Source organism: Dipodomys ordii, unplaced genomic scaffold, assembly GCF_000151885.1.
Source record: "Dipodomys ordii isolate 6190 unplaced genomic scaffold, Dord_2.0 Scaffold1000000619, whole genome shotgun sequence".
Lineage (NCBI taxonomy): Eukaryota > Metazoa > Chordata > Mammalia > Rodentia > Heteromyidae > Dipodomys > Dipodomys ordii.
In genome coordinates this window covers 224,351-232,919 of record NW_012284236.1, presented here as the reverse complement: position 1 = coordinate 232,919, position 8,569 = coordinate 224,351, and the positions used below count along the sequence as shown (strand labels likewise).

At 40.3% G+C, this 8,569-nt stretch overlaps 1 pseudogene; it reads left to right on the top strand.

Annotated features, from left to right (window-relative positions):
- Window positions 1-288: 288 nt before the first annotated feature.
- On the top strand, window positions 289-3,230 carry LOC106002765 (annotated as a pseudogene).
- Window positions 3,231-8,569: the final 5,339 nt, after the last annotated feature.

The window sequence follows — 8,569 nt, the reverse complement described above, 5'->3', positions numbered from 1 at the left end:
ATGTACACATGTATGCATGCATGCATAAATAAATAAATAGGATGAGCAAAAGATTAGACAGTTGTCTCCACTTTGTAGTTTGCTGTTGACTTGTGTGTGCTGCTGCCTGTGTTTTAAGAGTTCTCCGTGGGGAGCTCTTAGGACACGTTTATCTTCTTTGGAACTTCGTGTAGTTGGTCTAATACATAAAGCAGCCAAGACAGTCAGATCCTCCTTGTTGCCGTTGATAAGTTTGTCAGCTCTCAAGCCACAGCTTTGTGTACATTCATGTATTTTTGTCTGGGCCTTATGGATAGGCCTCAGAAATTCCACAGCTACCTGGAAGACATTATCAACTACCGCTGGGAGCTTGAGGAGGGGAAACCCAACCCCCTGAGAGAAGCCAGTTTCCATGACCTGCCTCTTTGTGTGGAGATTCTGCACCGCCTCTGTGATTACCGGCTAGATGCACATGATGTCTTCGATCTACTCAAGGTGCTTCCCTGAAAGCCCTTTCTCTAGCGAAGTAAAAACCCAGTAGTTGAGAATGGAGCTTTGAAATCAAAGCCTAGACACTGTCCCTAAGCTTTTTGCTGAAGGCTAGTGCTGTACCATTTGAGCCACAGTGCTGCTTCTATCTCTTAGTGGTTAGTAAGACTTAAGAGCTCTTGGATATTTTGTGTGTGGGGGGGGTGTGGTAGGAATTTGAACTAGGGCCTGGACATTGTCCCTGAGCCTTTTTTGTTTTGTTTTTGTTTTGCTCAAGGTTAATGCTTTACTACTTGAGCCACAGTTCCACTTCTGGCTTTTTGGTCATTAATTGGAGATAAAGAGGCTCATAGCCTTTCCTGCCTGGGCAGGCTTTGAGTTGTCATCCTCAGACCTCAGCCTCCTGAGTAGCTGGGATGACAGCCATGAGCCACTGATGCCCGGCTGGAAGGTGTCCGGGTCATACAGGATTAGACCTGGTGATGACTTCTAGTCCTTTCTTGGTCGTGTCATTTAGAAGTAGTCTTCGTTCAGGACTCCAGCCTAGGTCAGGCCCTGGGGTAAATTGGGAGTCTCAGCTGGAGCAGAATGTTGCTGTGGGTTCTGACTGAGCTTCCATAGTGGATTACATGGGACAGACCCTTAGAACATCTTATCCTACCCACTACCTTTTGTGTATGTATAAAGTAAATCTAAACCAGGTAGTCAGACCATTCATTGGAATTCTCCATTTTTGGAGGGGTGGGAGCCGTGGTTGGGGTAAGGAACATTTCAAGCATTTCTATATCTTGTTCTTCGAAGAAGGTACCCCCATCCCATTCTGTGTTTTATCTGCCCAGATGGAAAAATGATATCCTGTACTTGGCATTTTGAAACAGGTGATAGGTTCGTGTATTGAAGTTTTCTTCCATTTATTTAGTTCATTGTTTTCCCCAACCCTCCTTCCTTTTCTGCCAAGGGTCTGGATGCAGACAGTCTCCGTGTAGAAGCTCTAGGGGAAGACAATTCAGGGGCACTCTACTGGTATTTTTACGGAACACGAATGTATAAAGAGGATCCGGTACAAGGGAGATCTAATGGGGAACTCTCCTTGAGCAGGTAAAGTCTTCAGTGTCAAGGCTGTAATAGCTACATGTAAAAATGTCTTTAAAGTTACATGCATCAGTGCTGGGTTGTGGCTTAAGCCATAGAACACCACTTTGCAAACCTTACGCCCTCGGCTCAAACCCTGGTACCACACATACATAAAAGAAGAAAGCTCATACAAACAAAGAAAGCTAGAACTTTATTTTCTAATGAGGGGAATTAACTGTATCAGCATTCTTGAAGGGAGAGTAATTTCATATACAAATAAAAAGGAGCAGGGCACCAGTTGCTCACACCTGCTATATTTCCAGACATGTTTAAAATATGTCCCAATCAATCTCACCCCTTATATCAATTTCCTTTCCCCCTTCTCCCCTTCCTACCATCCCAAAACAATTTCAACATGCTTCCTTGTTCAATTTTCATAGCTGCAAACCATCTCTTTCAATCAAATTTATACCCTTCCAAAATATGTTTCAAAATTATGCACCCTTGGCCTCTTCCTCTCGGTCCCATATTGAACTCGAGTTGGAAGAGGCCAGTCCGGTCCAAAATGGAGGTAAAAGCGCCGCCCGGGTCGCCCCCAGCCCGACTCTGGCCGTCGCTCCTGTCACCGGGGGGAGGAGGGCCATGATCCAAAGGAACCAGAGCAGCTGTGGAAGCTGTTTATTAGCGGTCTGAGCTTCAAAACTACAGATGATAGTTTAAGAGAACATTCTGAGAAATGGGGCACACTCACAGATTGTGTGGTAATGAGAGATCCTCAGACAAAATGTTCCAGGGGCTTCGGTTTTGTGACTTATTCTTGTGTTGAAGAGGTGGATGCAGCCATGTGTGCTAGACCCCACAAGGTTGATGGGCGTGTTGTGGAACCAAAGACAGAGGTTTCTAGAGAGGATTCTGTGAAGCCAGGAGCCCATCTAACAGTGAAGAAAATTTTTGTTGGTGGTATTAAAGAAGATACAGAAGAATATAATTTGAGAGACTACTTTGAAAAATATGGTAAGATTGAAACCATAGAAGTTATGGAAGACCGGCAGAGTGGAAAAAAGAGAGGATTTGCTTTTGTAACTTTTGATGATCATGATAGAGTTGATAAAATTGTTGTTCAGAAATACCACACTATTAATGGGCATAATTGTGAAGTGAAAAAGGCCCTTTCTAAACAAGAGATGCAGTCTGCTGGATCACAAAGAGGTTGTAGAGGTGGATCTGGCAACATTATGGGTCGTGGAGGAAACTTTGGAGGTGGTGGAGATACTTTTGGATGTGATGGAAACTTTGGTGGAAGAGGAGGCTATGGTGGTGGAGGTGGTGGCAGCAGAGGTAGCTATGGAGGAGGTGATGGTGGATACAATGGATTTGGAGGTGATGGTGGCAACTATGGTGGCCATCCTGGTTATAGTAGTAGAGGAGGCTGTGGTGGTGGTGGACCAGGTTATGGAAACCAAGGTGGAGGATATGGGGGTGGTGGAGGAGGATATGATGGTTACAATGAAGGAGGAAATTTTGGTGGCGGTAACTATAATGATTTTGGAAATTACAGTGGACAACAGCAATCAAATTATGGACCCATGAAAGGGGACAGTTTTGGTGGAAGAGGCTCTGGCAGTCCATATGGTGGTGGTTATGGATCTGGTGGTGGAAGTGGTGGATATGGTAGTAGAAGGTTTTAAAACAACAGAAAAAAAGGCTACAGTTCTTAGCAGGAGAGAGAGAGCGAGAAGTTGTCAGGAAAGCTGCAGTTTACTTTGAGACAGTCGTCCCAAATGCATTAGAGGAACTGTAAAAATCTGCCACAGAAGGAACGATGATCCATAGTCAGAAAAGTTACTGCAGCTTAAACAGGAAACCCTTCTTGTTCAGGACTGTCATAGCAACAGTTTGCAAAAAGTGCAGCTATTGATTAATGCAACGTAGTGTCAATTAGATGTATATTCCTGAGGTCTTTTATCTGTTGTAGCTTTGTCTTTGTCTTTTCATTACATCAGCTATATTGCCCTGTGAATTGTGGTACCAGGAATAAAAAATTAAGGAATTTTTAATTTTTCCATATTTGTGTAGTTCAGTTTTTCTACATTTTAGTACAGAAACTTTAACAAAATGCAGTTTTGAAGGTGTTTCCTTGTGAGTTAACAAGTAAAGATCATTGTTAATTACTATTTTGTATGAATTTTGCTAAAGTTAACTGTAAAGAAACACCTACTGACTTGCAGTTTAAGGGGAATCTGTTCTCCTCATTTCCAAACCATGATACGAATGGGCGCTGACATGTGGAGAGAATAGATACTTGCATGTATGCATTGTGTGTTTTAGATACATAGGATTGGGTATTTAAATTAGCATATTTGTGAATTTAATAGCATTAAGATTACCTTCAAATGAAAAAAACCCCTCAAAATCCCTATTTGTGCATTTTCCTTCAATGTAATCATGGTTTTAGTGTGTTTTAAGATTTGCTGAATCGTAGCTGTGTTTAGAACATCTCCATTCTACATTTACCTTGATCACATTGAGAATGACTGCTACCGTAGTTTTGGAGTGTAAAGCATGTCTGCTCCCCTCTATTTAAATTTGTAAAGGGTAGTGGATGTTTTCCCCATCCCTTTAGAAACCATTCTTAATTTTTGATTCAGGACCACTAAGTGTGCAATGTCTGAGCATATTAGTGGATACCTGTTTTATTCTGTTTTTCCTTTGAGACCCCTGAGGCCTATAAGTTTTATTACTTTTCTTTCCTTGGTTTAATTTCTCCATGCAAGTTTTCAGAGGAAGAGAATAAAAAGACACTTTATTGTTATATCCTTAAAAAAAATTATGCACCCTCTACTATACCTTTGTCTCTGAGTCTCTTTTGTAATTTGGTTCAGCAGTATAGTAATGTGTATGCTATTTATTTATGAAAAGCAGTTTGTGATTTATTTATTTATGAAAAGCAGTTTGAGATCTCTGATCAGAATTAAAAAGAAAAGAGGGATAGTGCTTGCCTAGCCGGGCGCTGGTAGCTACTCAGCTACTCAGGAGGCTGAGATCTGAGAAAGCAAGCCTGGACAAGAAAGGCCATGCAACTCTTATCTCCAATAAAACCACCAGAAAACCAGAAGTGGTACAATGGCTCAAATGATACAGTGCTAGACTTGAGCTGAAGAGTCAGCACCCATACCCAGAGTTCAAGCCCCACAACTGACAGATACATAGATAGATAGATAGATAGATAGATAGATAGATAGATAGATAGATAGTGCTTGCCAAGCAACTGAGTTTTATTCCCAGCACAACAAAGCAAACAAAAAGCAAAGCACTTATGTGTGCATATTTTTAAAAGATAAGAACCTGTAGCCTTTTTGGTCTAACAGTATGAAAATACAGAATTTTAGAAATTTAGGATATTTTGTTCTTGCCAATATATATAGTTTTCATATAACTAAAAAGGTGATATTTTGTTTTCTGAACAAATGTCCTCCAATTGCATTCACTTTCCTGCAAATGCCATGATGTCCTGTAAAGTATACATACATACAGTGCCAATACCATGTTTTTGTTACCATGGTTTTTTTTTTTTTTTTGGGTCAGTCATGGGGGGCCTGGGCGCTGTCGCTGCACTCTTCAGCTCTTCAGCTCAAGGCAAGCGCTCTACTGCTTAAGCCACAGTGCCACTTCCGTTTTCGAGTGGTTTTATTGGAGATAAGAGTCTCATGGACTTTCCTGCCCAGGCAGATCTCAGCCTTCTGAGTAGCTAGGATTACAGGCATGAGCCACCAGCAGGCATGAGCCACCAGCACCCAGCTTACCCTGGTTCTTCAAGATAATTTGACGTTTGGTATTATGTTTGATGTCTATGTTTGAATACTGTCTGTAGTATCTTTTTTCTGTTGAGATCTAGTTTAATTCCATTTTGGTCTGATAGAATATTTCAATTTTCTTATATTTTCTCAGACTTCCTATATATTCTAGAAAGTCTTATGAGCTGCCAAGAAGAATGTGTATTGTGTTGTAACATCTGTAGATGTCTGATGATTTCATTTCGTCTACACTGCCATTTAATGCTGCCATTCTAGGATTTCTTTACTAATGTTTTTGTGTGGATAACCTATCTGTGAAAGTGAAATACTGAAGTCTCTCATTATTATTTACCAAAGTTTGTAAGTTCAGAAATATTTAATAAATCTGAGTGTGAGCTATTTGGTGCATATATATTAACAATCATAATTTTTCTTCATGGATCATTACCTTCATTAATATGAAGCGACTTTGTTTCTTCAGACTAATTTTTAGCTTGCAATCTATAGTATCAGATATAAATATGGATAATGCTGAACACTTTTGAAGTCCATTTGCTTGGAAGGTCTTTTTTCCCATTCTTTTACCCCAAGCCATGTGTTTCTTATAGGCAACAAAGAGTTAGATCTCGTTTTAGATATTGTTTTTTGATCTAAGTATCCATTATGTTTTTTGAGGGTTTTGTTTGTTCGATTTTTCAGTCATGGGGGTTGAACTCACATCTTTCGATTTTTCAGTCATGGGGGTTGAACTCTTATCCTGGGCATTTTCTCTGAGCTCTTTTTGCTCAAGGCTAGTGCTCAACTACTTTGAGCTACCACTCCACTTCCAGGTTTCTAGTAGTTAATTGGTGGCAAGAGTCTAATAGACTTTCTTGTCCAGGCTTGCTTTGAACCACGATCCTCAAATCTCAGCCTCCTAAGTAACTAGGATTACAGATGTGAGACACCAGGACCTGACTAGTGATGTCTTTTGACTAAAGAACTAAGATCTTTAACATTCAATGTCAGTATTGAGAGAAGTATGCCATGTTTCCTGGCATTTTTTTTTGTGATGTTTGCTTCTTCTGTGGGTAATTTTTCCCTAACTACCTTTTGTGGTGCTAGTTTGAAAGCCATAAATTCCAGAAGTTTTTGTTTATTGTGGAATGTTGTTATTTCTCAACTAATTTTTATGGATAGCTTCACTATGTAAAATAGTCTGGGTTGACAGTTGTCTTTTGGGTCTGGAATAATGTCTTTCCAAGTCCTCCTGGCATTTAGTTATCTGTGTTGAGAAATCTGCTGTTTTTACAATGAGCTTGTGATAGTAAGTTACTTGTTTCCTCTCTTTTGACACTTTCGATATTCTGTATATTTAGATAGCTTACTATACTGTATCTAGGAGCATTTCTTTTCTAATCTTGCCTGTTTGGAGTATGGTAGGCCTCCAGCACAAGGATGATACTCTATTTCTCAAACATTTTCTGCTATTATTTTGTTGAATAGGTTTTCAAAGCCTTTAGTTTTTATTTCTTCTTCCTCATCTATCCCTACATCTGTAGGTTTAATCTTTTGACTGTGTCTGAGAAGACTTGTATGTCTCTTGGTCCTTCTAAGTACTTTTGCAATGCTTTGACTGATCTAATTTATCTGCTCCAGTCTTTTCCAGTATGCCTTAGAATCCAGGGTATCTTTGTACTCTTGGAAGACCTTCTTTAACAATGGTAGTAGTAGGAAGCAAAAGTAATTTTGAAATACATTTTTTTTTTTTTTTAGTCAAGTCGTGGGGCCTGAACTCTGGGCCTGGACGCTGTCCCTCAGATCTTCAGCTCAAGGCTAGCGCTCTACCACTTGAGCCACAGTACCACTTCTAACTTTTTTTCTTTTTTGCTTATGTGGTGCTGAGGAATCAAACCCATGGCCTCATGCATGCAAGGCAAGCGCTTCACCACCGAGCCACCTTCCCAGCCCTTGAAATACATTTTGAAGGAGGATGAATACTTAATTAGCACACAGAAGGCCCTGGATTGGATCCTCAACATCATAAAATTTTTTTTAAAGAATCTAAAGTAAGTATTCACAGAATTGCCAGATTTTATGCACACTCAGCAAAGTCCATCAATCAGAAGCCAGTCAATGAACCAAACCCTCCCTTTGATCCTACACAAATATACACATCAAGCAATGCTCTAGAATAATGTTACAGCCCTAAACATTAAAACAAATAACAATATTCTTTTTTTTTGGGGGGTGGGGGCGGTCCGGTCATGGGCGTGAACTCTGGGCCTGAGCGCTGTCCCTCAGCTCTTCAGCTCAAGGCTAGCACTCTATCAATTGAGCCATAGCGCCACTTCTGGCCTTTTTTTTTCTGGTTATGTGGTGTGCTAAGGAATCGAACTCAGGGCCTCATGCATGCAAGGCAAGCGCTGTACCACTGAGCCACCTTCCCAGCCACGAACTAATATTCTTACCACGAAGTTTTTCTTGGATCCTGTGGGCTTCAGCTAATTGCTCTTCAGCAGCTCATCTTCCAAGGCCAGTTTCCTTTCTAGCAACAGCCAGATCATATTCCAGACTTTGTCGTAATGCTTCGCCTTTTTCAACCGCAGCTTGGCAATCTGGCTCTCATAGCTTGACAACTAAAAACAAATTTGTAAGCTTAACAAATAACATTAAAACATGTTTCTAAGATAGTGAGACCATGTACTTAACCATTTAAACTTCTTAGAAAAACTTGATTCCATACATTTGTAAGAATTCACAAATTTGTATTTTCTGAAACACTAGAAATATTATTGTCTCAAATGATATTCAGTAGTTCCTTGCTTTAGAGGGAGGAAAAAAAAACAACTCTTAAAGCCAGGCACCTATAGTTCATGCCTGTAATCCTAGCAACCCAGAGCTACTTTATGCAGAAGACAAAGGCTCAAAGCCAGCCCAGCAAAGTCCATGAGACTTCCCTTTCCAAAATACGTAGCAAAAAGCTTGGTTAGAGGTAAGGCTCAAGTAGCAGAATACAAGTAAACTAGCAAGCTTAGCCAAAAACATTTAAACTCTCATATGAATTGTTATACAAATAAAGAAAAATCATGCCTTTTAATGATAAGTAAGTACCTAAAGAACATGAAACATAAGTAATTAAAACTTATTTTCTCAGCCGGGCGCCGGTGGCTCACGGCTGTAATCCTAGCTACTCAGGAGGCTGAGATCTGAGGATCATGGTTCAAAGCCAGCCCAGGCAGGAAAGTCCATGA